The sequence below is a fragment of the Canis lupus genome, chromosome 6, assembly GCF_003254725.2.
Source record: "Canis lupus dingo isolate Sandy chromosome 6, ASM325472v2, whole genome shotgun sequence".
NCBI lineage: Eukaryota > Metazoa > Chordata > Mammalia > Carnivora > Canidae > Canis > Canis lupus.
In genome coordinates this window covers 8066863-8078163 of record NC_064248.1, presented here as the reverse complement: position 1 = coordinate 8078163, position 11301 = coordinate 8066863, and the positions used below count along the sequence as shown (strand labels likewise).

General features: G+C 52.6%; 1 long non-coding RNA gene across 1 annotated transcript; it reads left to right on the top strand.

Annotated features, from left to right (window-relative positions):
• The first annotated feature begins 763 nt into the window (after positions 1 to 763).
• Positions 764 to 9082, top strand: LOC112646386 (uncharacterized). The gene is made up of 3 exons (XR_003127621.3): positions 764 to 935; positions 7844 to 7937; positions 8256 to 9082. It is a non-coding gene; the product is annotated as an uncharacterized LOC112646386 (long non-coding RNA).
• The last annotated feature ends 2219 nt before the right edge of the window (positions 9083 to 11301 follow it).

Sequence of the window (11301 nt, the reverse complement as noted above, 5' to 3'; positions counted from 1 at the left end):
CGGGGCACCTGGGGTGGCTCAGTGGTCGAGTGTCTACCTTCAGCCCAGGGCGTAGTCCAGGAGACCTGGGATTGAGTCCCACATTGGGCTCCCTGCCTGGAGCCTGCTTCTCCCTCTGCCTGTGTCTCTGCCTCTCTGTGTCTCTGTGTCTCTCATGAATAAATAAATAAAATCTTAAAACAAACAAAACCCCTAAGCCATCCCTCGTGCCATGTCTGGTCTAGAGTCAGAGGGTGGGAATTTCTTTCTCCAGAGGGGAGGGGAGGAGCATCCAGGATAGGAAGGCAAAGCCCAGGATGCATCAGACAGAGGGATTGTGTGGGGAGAGGGGCACAGGAAGAGAGAGAGCAGGAGGAGGGCCCTTCCCCTCCCTACTGAGAATGAACTCCACAGAGTTTCATGTGTCCCAAGTTTTCTCCTTCCACACTGTCCTGCCATCCAGAGTCCCAACCTTGGGGGGAATGCAGGTGGCTCCTCTGACCCACATGTCCCACCTTACCATCCACGTGCTTGGGAAACTGTGATAGTTAATTTTATGTGTCATCTTGACTAAGCCATGGTGCCCAGATACCTGGTGACATATTATTCTGGATGTTTCTGTGAATGTGTATTTTAGATGAGATCAGATCAGTGGACTTTGGGTAAAGACCCTCCACATGTGGGTGGGTCTCATCCAATCAGTTGAAGGTCTTCATAGAACAAAAACTTACCTCTCCTCGGCAAGAAAGAATGCCATCATAATGCCTTTGGAATCAGACTGTAACTTTTCTCTGAGTCTCCAGCTACCAGCCGACCCTGCAGATTCGGAACTTACAACATCCACAATTACATGAGCCTATTCCTTAAAACAAATCTCAGCCCCTCCGTCCCTCCCTCCTTCCCTCCCTCTCTCTCAGCTAACCATGCCCTGCAGGAGGAACAGCTGCAGGAATCAGGTGAGACTGGGCTGGCTTGGGGCAGAGGGAGAAGTCAGGCTTCCATTCCACCCAGGGAGGGATACAAGGTAGTGAGCTCCCCCGTGCTTCCATGAGTGGCCATGGGTGTTGAACTCCGCACATAGTAAGTGCTCAGTTAATATCATCACATGAATGGTGAGTGAATGAAGGTTGTGGAGGGGTCCCCAGCCCTGGGGAACCAGAGTGGGAGTGGGGGTGCGGTACGTACAAGGACTGAACTCTTGGGGATCCCTGGGTGGCTCAGCGGTTTGGTGCATGCCTTCAGCCCAGGGCATGATCCTGGAGTCCCGGGATCGAGTCCCATGTCGGGCTCCCTGCATGGAGCCTGCTTCTCCCTCTGCCTGTGTCTCTGCCTCTCCCTCTCTCTCTCCCTCTCTCTCTCTCTCTCTGTCTCTCATGACTAAATGAATAAAATCTTAAAAAAAAAAAAAAAAGAAAAGACTGAACTCTCAAAGACAGAGAAGGGCCTTGCTCCCTCCCCGCCCCACCTCAGAGCCCCCCCACCCACAGGGCTGGACACATGGGGGGGGTTTGTAGTGAAGCCGCCCAAGGTCATGATCCTGCCTCCCCGGGGCACAGAGGTGCAACAGAAGCCTTACGTTGACCTCGTTGACCTCGGAGTGCTCACACTGTGGGGAGCCTTTGAGGCGCCCCAAAGAACCAGGGACACTGTTTGAAGTCCCGGCACCTTCTAAGGATTCCGTTTAACAAGCTGGGTGCTACGGGCACCTGGATGAAAGACGCTATATAAAAACAGGAGATAATTACCAAGTAAAGCCATTTTCTTAGAAACAGGAAGGTGCCATTTGCCAAGAGTAAACAGTGGGGGCAGGCCCTGCCCGGGCGGAGGACCCGGCGGCTGGGAGAGTCACTCTGGGTGGGCTCAGAAGCCAGGGTGAGTCAGAGCCGGGGGCACGCGGGCCGCAGCTGCCTCCCCTGACCCCCCCACTGCCCTTTCCCTGCCCGGCAAGAGTGGAGGAGGAAGGACCGCGCCGCGCCCGGACGGTGCGCTCAGGGGCACCCCGACACCCTCTGCAGGACGCGACCTCGATGAAGAGCCAGGCAGGCCCCGTTCCATTCATGCCACAAATGTCTACTGAGCGCCCCCCGCGTGGTGCCGCAGGAGGCAGGAGGCCAGCGCGCTTCGCCCCAGCGCTAACCTGCAGCAGCCGGGCCTCCCTGGTGCTTCTGTGGCCCAGGTACTGTGTCCCGGCTCCACCCGGGCCGGCCATCGAAGCTTCACCCCAACCCGAGAAAATCAGGGTCCCGATTCACAAAGGAGGCTCAGTGACTTCCCCAGCTAGTAAATGAGACGCTGCAGGCCCTGAGCTAGTAACCAGGGCACCGTAGGGCCTGCCCCAGCTCCTGCCTTGCCCGCAGCCTCCCTGGCACCTCTCCCTTAATGGGCAGCCGCATCCTGCAGATCCCCAGCCTCCAGCTGGACCCGGACCTCTCCCCAGCCCACACCTCTCTCCCGGGGGCCCCTCAAATCCAGCTGGGGAGCCAGGCTGGGGAGTCAGGCTCCTCCTCCACAAGCCCACACTGGCCATACCCCCGTTACTGAAACCAGCCTTCCAGCCTTCCCAGCCAGCGAGCCGGGACCAGCTCCCACCCCTCCTCTCCCTGCTCTCTGCGTTCCATCCACACGCAGAGGGTACAGGCTGCATCTCTCTCTCTCTTTTCTTTTCGATTTTTAAAAAGATTTTATTTATTTATTCATGAGAGACACACAGAGAGAGAGAGGCAGAGACACAGGCAGAGGGAGAAGCAGGCTCCACACAGGGAGCCCGACATGGGACTCGATCCCGGGTATCCAGGATCACACCCTGGGCTGAAGGCGGCGCTAAACCGCTGAGCCACCCGGGCTGCCCTTCTTTTCAATTTTTTATTTAAACTCCGGTTAGTTATCACACAGTGCAATAATGATTTCAGGAGTAGAATTCAGTGATTCGTCACTTCCGTACAACCCCCAGTGTGCATCACTAGTGCCCTCCTTAATACCCATCCCCCATCTGGCTCATCCCCCAGCCCCGTCCCTCCATCAACCCTCAGCTTGTTCTCTATTATTAAGAGTCTTTTGGGGATCCCTGGGTGGCGTAGCGGTTTGGCGCCTGCCTTTGGCCCAGGGCGCGATCCTGGAGACCCGGGATCGAATCCCACATCAGGCTCCCGGTGCATGGAGCCTGCTTCTCCCTCTGCCTATGTCTCTGCCTCTCTCTCTCTCTGTGACTATCATAAATAAATGAAAATTAAAAAAAAAATTAAAAAAAAAAAAAGAGTCTTTTATGGTTTCCCTCTCTCTCTTTGTCCCCCTCTTCCCATATGTTCATCTGTTTTGTTTCTTAAATTCCACATATGAGTGAAATCATCGTTATTTATCTTCCTCTAACTTACTTTGCTTAGCATACTCTTCCTTCCATGTCACTGCTGATAGCAAGATTTCATTCTTTTTGATGCATAAGTAATATTCCATTTTATATATATCACTTCTTCTTTATTTTTTTTTAAGATTTTATTTATTTATTCATGAGAGACACACACTGAGAGAGAGAGAGAGAGAGAGAGAGAGAGGCAGAAACACAAGCAGAGGGAGAAGCAGGCTCCATGCAGGGAGCCCGATGTGGGACTCGATCTCAGACCTCCAGGATCACACCCTGGGCCGAAGGCAGATGCTCAACTGCTGAGCCACCCAGGTGTCCCTCACTTCTTCTTTAGAGGCTGCACATCTCTGAAGGGACAGTTGGAACCTATAACCAAGACCTGCTACTCAGAGCAGATCCAAGAAGAGACTCGGCTCTGTTTACCACCTGCCCTGGTGACCTGGTTACCATTAGCCGCTAGTTAATTCCTGCTTCCCTGCTCAAGGGGAAAGTTCTTTGTAAACAATAAAGTTCCTAACAATGGAAGCAAATTTTAAAACCCTCGAGTCCAGGGGCACCTGGGTGGCTCAGCTGGCTAAGCATTTGCCTCCGGCTCAGGTCATGATCCCAGGGTCCTGGGATTGAGCCCTGAGTCAGGTTCCTGCTCAGTGAGGAGTCTGCTTCTCTCTCTCTCCTTCTGCTCCCTCCTCCCCTTACTCCTGCGCTCTCTCTCTCTCTTTCCCCCCAAATAAATAAATAAAATCTTAAAAAACAAAACAAAACTACACACTCGACTCAAATGTACAGGCATAGTCCAGTTTTCCAAAATCACATGGCATGTGGAGATATTTGGATCCAACATTTCACAAGGGAAGCAACCTACTGCATCTGGCACCTATTGTGTGCCATGGTGAGTGGATCTCAGATAGTAGCTACTCCAAGGAAGCTATGATCACTCCCACCTTGTAGATAAGGAGCTTGATCCTCAAGCAATGGGAGTGCCGCATTGGCGAGAGACAGCTACATCAGAGATCAGCTCTTTCTCTGACACCTCCTGAACTAGCTTTCTATTGCTGCATAAAACATAACCACAGATTTAGGGACTTAACACACACGTTTCCATAGGACAGGAGTCTGGACAGCTGAGTTACCTGTAGTCAAGCTGACAGCTGGCTGTGCTCTCACTTGAAGGTTTGACAGGGGAAGAATCAGCTCCCAAGCACATTCATGTGGCAGCAGAATCCATCCCATTTCTTTGTGACTGTATGACTGAGGGCTTCATACCAGTTGACCACTGGCAGCTGCCTCAGGTTCTAGAGATCCCTATGGTTCCCTGCCCTGTGGCCTTCCCCAAAATAGCCATTGACCGCATCGAGAGTCTCTCCAGCCTGCTAAGACGCAGTCTTCTATAATGTGACAATCAGGGGAGTGGCATCCATCACTTTGGCCATATTTTCTCGATTAGAAGCCAGCCACAGGTCCACTCACACTCAAACAATAGGGATTATGCAAAAGCACAAACAAACAGGAGGCAGAAATCATTGGACGTCATCTTAGGGTCTATGACTGACGTGCCCCAGGAGGGACAAGGGGCACACCCAAGCCCACTAGGGTAGTCCCAGGTCAGGCTTCCAGAAGCAAGCACTGATACGGAGTTTGTGATGCAAGAGGCTTATTAAGAGTCACTCATGTGAAGGGAGGAGGAAAAGCAGGATTGGACGGGTCTGACAAACCTTCAGCCATGCCAGTAGGAAGTGCCACAGCAAGGAGGGCCCCGCTGAAGCCTCCCATGTGAAGACGAGGTGGCCAGACCTTAGACTCTCTCCTTGCCAAGAGACCATGAGCTGAGGCGGGCAGACCCTGAAGGCAGCACATCCTCCCTTGTGCAGGATTGGGAGGCCCTCCTCCAGCTCGGCCCCAGGAACCTTCCAGAGAGACTAACTATCCAATCAAGGCAGCTGCTTTTGTTTTTGGAGGTTATCTGCTGCTAAGAAAAGCTGCTCTTCCTGGAAGAGCACTAGGTAATGCCCAGGTTCCTGGCCCCCACCCCGATATACACACCATCACCACCACCATGGCAACTTCCCCCAGTGTGACTACTTTCAGAGCTGGAGTTTTTATTTATGTATTTATTTTAAATTTTTTATTTATTCATGAGAGACACACACAGAGAGAGGCAAAGACATAGGCAAAGAGAGAAGCAGGCTCCCTGTGAGGATCCCCATGTGGGACTCGATCCCAGAACCCCAGGATCAAGCCCTGAGCCAAAAGCAGATGCTCAACCACTGAGCCACCCAGGTGCCCCAGAGTTGAAGCTTTTAAAGAGGTAATGAAGGTTAAATGGGGTGGTAAGGGTGGAGCCCCAATCCAGTAGGACTGGTGTCCTCTGTAGAGGGAAAGGCCATGTCAGGACACAGGCAGAAGGCAGCTATCTGCAAGCCAAGGGCAGGTCTCAGGACAAGCAAACCCTGCCCACACCTTGACTTACACTGCCAGAATCGTGAGCAATAAAATCCTGTGGCCTAAGCCTCCTGGCTCAGTGGGACTTTGTTATGATGACCTGAGCAGATGAGCACAGGACCCAAGGGAAGCAAAACGTCTGGTGAGGAGCAGACCCTCAGCCCCATCACTGGGAGCCTGATTGGAAAGTGGCTGATAGGTCCCGGGAACAGCTGGTCCTGAGACGCCCCAGGTGAGGCCGCTGGGAGGTGAGAGGGGGTCCAAGGCCAGGTCGCCCCTGGTTGTGGCAGGGAGAAAGGCACCCCTCCTCTCCTTCTCTTCCTCGGGCCTCGGTTCCCTACCACAGGACCAGGGGATGGACCAAAGGGTCACAGAAGCCCTTCGAGCTCTTATTGTAGTAGCAGAATCTAGCCTGAAGTTCAGCCAGGGGCTCAGAAGAAGCTCCTCAGATGAGAATCCGAGAAAGTGAGAGCCTGATATCAGGCCTTTGACATACACTCTGGCGAGAAGTTCCCAGGGTGTGTGTGTATTGAGGTGGGGGCTGGGATTTGGGGCGTTATCAAGTGTTCTACCAAGAAAAGCACATCACATGTCCTGATTTCAAACTATATTACAAAGATATAGCAATCAACACAGGATGGTACTGGCATAAAAACAGGCACAGTAGGTGTGGAGGCCCAATGGACCAGAATTGAGAGCCCCAAAACAAATAATCAACAAAATAAAAAGACAACCTAGGGAATAGAAAAAAAAATTTGCAAATCACAGATCTGACAAGGTGTTAATATCCACAATATATAAAGAACTCCTACAACTCAATAACAAAAAGAAAACAAGCAATGTGATTCTTAAAAATGCGCAAAGGACCCAAATAGACATTTTTCCTAAGAAGATCCATAAAAGGCCAATAGGTCCATGAAAAGGGGCTCGGCAGCACTCAGCATCAGGAAACGCAAATCAAAACCACAATGAGATCTTGCTTCATACTTGCTAAAATGGATATCCTCAATAAGATAAAGAATAACAAGTACCAGCCAAGAGGTGGAAGTGGAGGGGGGGGCTGCGTGCTGCTGGTGGGAGTGTAAATTGCTGCAGCCACTGAGGAAAACAGTATGGCAGTTCCTCTGAAAATTAAACATAGAAATACCATATGATCCAGCAATCCCACTTCTGGGGATATATCCGAAGGCAATGAAAACACGATGTCTGAGAGATATCTGTACCCATATGTTCATAGCAGCATTATTTACAATAGCCAAGACATGGCAACAACCTAAATGTCCACCGACGGATGAGTTAAGAAAATATGGTGTATATAAATATTTCTGCAATGGAATATTATTCAGCAATTTGAAAAAAAAAAAGGAAATCCTGCTGTTTGTGTCCACATGGATGGACCTTAAGGGCATCGTGCTAAGTGAAGTAAGTCAGACAGAGAAAGACAAATACCATATGATCTCTCATATATGTGGAATCTAAAATAAAAACAAAACCCAAAAAAACCAAACTCATAGAAAAAGAGATCAGAAAAAAAAAGAAGAAAGAAAAAAGACATCAGATTTGTGGTTACCAGAGGCACTTGATTATAAATCAGTTATATTTCAATAAAGCTGGTTTGGGGGAAAAAGAAGGGAGGGGTCAGGGCCCCGCCTCCTCCTGCCCACCCCTCCCCCCCAGAGCCTGGGCCTAGAAGGTTTCTCCAGCATTTGGCTTTGTCCCTTCCATTCCCTTGCTGGCATTCCTGCTTCAGGTAAAGTGCCGTGGCTTCCCAGAGCTGCAGAGAAGCCAGCAGAAGGAAGCATGAGGGAGGGAGACCAACCATCCCAGCTCCCCCAGACCAAGGGATTTCCCAGGACAGGCTTTACAAGTCAGTGGCCCATTGTGGCCACGTGGGCTGGCCTGGGGGGTTGCCACGGAGGTCTGCAGGGTGGGCCCAAGGAGGCCACAGAAGTCCTGCTGCAGCTGGAGGTGGGGAGGGTTCAGGGAGTGGCCTCCCCCGGGGAGCCCCCTAGGCACCTCTCTCCTCCCTTTGCCCGAGCACCTCTTCTTCCTCCCACTCCCCAACAGGACCAGAGCCGTGAGAACACTGAAATCACCAGCTGGGAAGTGGCAGGATTGGGATTCCAGCCCAAAGAGCCTGGCTCTCTCTGCAGCCACACTGGTAGGCCCTGCACTCCCCGCCTCTCTGTCCTACTGTGACCAAAACCAGGAGAAAGGCAGCTTCATCACCCACCCAGTCACCTGCCACTCCTCCCAGGGACTAGGTTTTGCCCTCCCAGCTGGGGACCCTGCAGGAATCCCACCCCCCTGTTGCCTGAGGAGGCCCCCATTCCAATGGGCAAGAGTCTACCACCCACCCACCCCGCAGTTGTGAGAGGGACCATCCAGGGGGCCTTGCACCAACCTAGGCTTAGGGAGGGTGGGCCACGCCCTGCTGTTGCCCCCACAATGTGCATTCTGCTCTCCTTCCTTCCTGCAGAATCCTGACTCCATGCCTAGCTGAGATGCCACTTTTCTGCTTTCTTGAAGATAGAGATAATCATGTTTCAAAAATCTTGCCCAAGATACATGACAGGCATTGAGTACTATTCCTAGGAAAGTGCCTTTGGAGGGAGGCACGGACCTGGATGCCCTCCCCCGCTTCCCTCTCTGTGTCACCAAGGATGTAGACGTGATGGCTGGAGCAGTAGCAGCTATCTCAAGGCCAGGAGGGGACTCTGAGGATGGATGGCATTCAGTAAGGATAGTGAAGAGGACAGAGGGAACCAGGGACATTAAGAACATCACGGAGTTCCAGCACAGCCACGAACCTCCTATCCAGCCACCTTGGAGGACAGGCTATATTACTCTGTTACTGCAAACACAGTACCTAACTGATACAAAATACTTTTAGGAGGAGGTAATGCTGGAACTTCATCTTACAGGAAGTAGGTCTGGGGCAGGCTGACCTCAGGTAATACCAGTACCTTTCCTGCCACAAAACAGTTTTGGGGCCAATGCCCCTGGACATGCTCCCGAGGTCCTCTGAGAGGGAAGCAGGGCAGGGGTTCCCACCCCTTCGTGGCCCTGAGGAACCCAGGACTCCTGCCTCCACCCAGCTCTCCCGCCACTCAGCTGCTCCAGGCCCAGCCTCGCCCCTGTGCCACCTGTCCCTGTCCTACGGAGGCCAATGTGCAGCCTCGAGCCTGCGCCCGCTCGGAGCCCTGGAGGAGTCAGGCCCTGCTTCCCAGCAAGTGTGTTTCCACTGCCTTGTTTACAGTTGTTGAACTACTTTCGTCAAATTAATTAAATACATGCTAAATCCTCTCCAATTTGTTGTGCGATAAATTAAAGATGCTGAGATTGTGAAATGCACAACAAAACCTGTTTATTCTGATAAAAGCCCACATGACAGCCCGAGTCAAACGTCAGACAGGCCGAGGAATCCGCTTCTACAAAGGCTTCGTCAGAGCGGGGCTTCCAGCTGCCAAGCCTCCTTGGTGGCCAGGGTCTCCTCAGCCCCTTGTGGCTACCCAAAATGACGACTCAAGGTAAAGAGGGAGGGGACAGGTCCCAGGTCACCGGAGGAGATGCACGAAAGCCAGGACTGCAGAATATAGTCTTTCCTCAGCATCTCCTGCAGGGCTTTCTCCCTGCTCCCTGGGGGCTGGCACATGTGGGAATAGTCACAGCTCACACAGGTCCACTATGCACACAGGATCATCTTCTAGCTCTGGCTTCCAGTCCCAGGGACAGCTTTGACAGAAGCAGTCACCAGAGGCTAGAACCATGCCCAGAAATCCTCTGGGGTCCAGGAATACCCCACCACCTTACAGCTAGAGTCCTAGAACCTGCCTCACCCTATCCCTGCTCTGGGCAAAGTGTGCCCCATTGGTCCAGGTGAGCACGGCAGATCAACTTTGAGAGTCCCCTTCACTCATCCCCCTCCCCTGCAGCTGCCCGGTAGAAAGAGGGCATGGGCCTTCCAGCCAGAGAAACTGAGGCACAGAGAGCTTGCATCCATCAACTGGTGGCCCAAACCCTCACTTTCCTGAGCATGTGGATATACAGATTCAAAGCAACTCTACAGCACTGCCCACGTGGATCACTCAGCACATCCCCAGGTGTATTTTGTTATTCCCATTTTGCAGATGAGGAAACAGGCCCAGAGAAGAGAAGGGGCTTGCTTGGCTCCCATAGAGGAGGGACGGAGAGCTAAGTTCATGAGAGCCTGAGCTGCTGGTGCCCAAAGCCCATCTCCCCACACCACCATACCCTGGTTGCCACCCCCTTCGCTCAGCACAACCATGTACTCTGGGCATCTTGGGGCCCAGAGCACAGGTAGCAGAGATCTAGGTGTGGGCCTCATCTTTGCTCCACCCCCATGAGCGAGGCGCTGCAGGATTCCACTCACTGAGTCCCTGAGAACCGTAAAGCAACATGGATTGACACCATCTTATAAACCCCAGATCCCTAAAGGAATGGAAATTGTTCCAGATGGGGCAACCCTTAGCAGGGAGGGTATTGACCGAGAATCAGTAATGGGGTAGAGCCAACAGGATGTAGCCTGTGAGAGAGCAGAGGAGGGAGGCAGGCATCGGGCCTCCCCTCACTTGCCCTGATGTGGGTAACAGGGTGCATATCATTTGTGTTCAATCAGAGAAGCAGAACCACTGTGAATTTTATAGCATAGGAATTGGCCTTCAAACCACTGGGGAGGGTCTGGGAAGTAAAGATCCAAAGAAAGAAGTTTTACAGGGACTGGAGGAAAGTCCCCAGGCAGCCCCCTTGAGGCAGAGGTACAAGTGGAGCTTGGGGAGAAATCTGGAAGTCGAGCAGATTGGGCTGCTGGAGTGGGAGGCCGAGGCCAGTGTAGACACTGACAGACGGCTAGGGAAGGCCTCCACTTCCCAGCCTCCCCGCTGTGAGATCACAGCCGAGGAAGTACTGGGTCGCTGTGAGTCAGCAGGGCCTGCAGTCTGGAGGAAGAGCTGGCCGTGGATCAGGAAGAGGAAGGAGTGAGGACAAAGTGGCATCTGCTGGCACCTGTGCGTCTGTCCCTCCCGCCTCCAGCCACAAGGGCCCTCAGAGTACAGATTTCTTTTTCAGCTAATTCTACCTCGTAGGCTCATAAAGGGCATGGGGTTCTAGGAAGCGAGTTTCCTGCCAGGACACTCAACAGAGCACAAACCGCCACAGAGGAGAGATAGAGCCACTTGCAGAGACCGGGCACCTAGGACGGGGGAGGTACAGGCCGCGGGATGGTTTGTGCATGTTGTCTACTGCTCAAGTGCACTTGGCTAAGGGTTCAGGGGCGAGCCCCCGATCCTGGCATAAAACTGCTTCTACCTGGAGAAGGGGTGTCTTTTTCTAACTTACATGAGATACCCTTTGAGCCTGGGCAGGTTGGGGAAAGAGGACATGTTCCAGCCATGATGGAAGGTGTTTGGTTGTCTGTGGGGTTGAGCTTCACCCAGGGCTTGTCTTTCCCACCTGTAGCCAACAGGGAGGGGTCTTCTCCCCTTTAGGGCTATCCACGAAGGCTG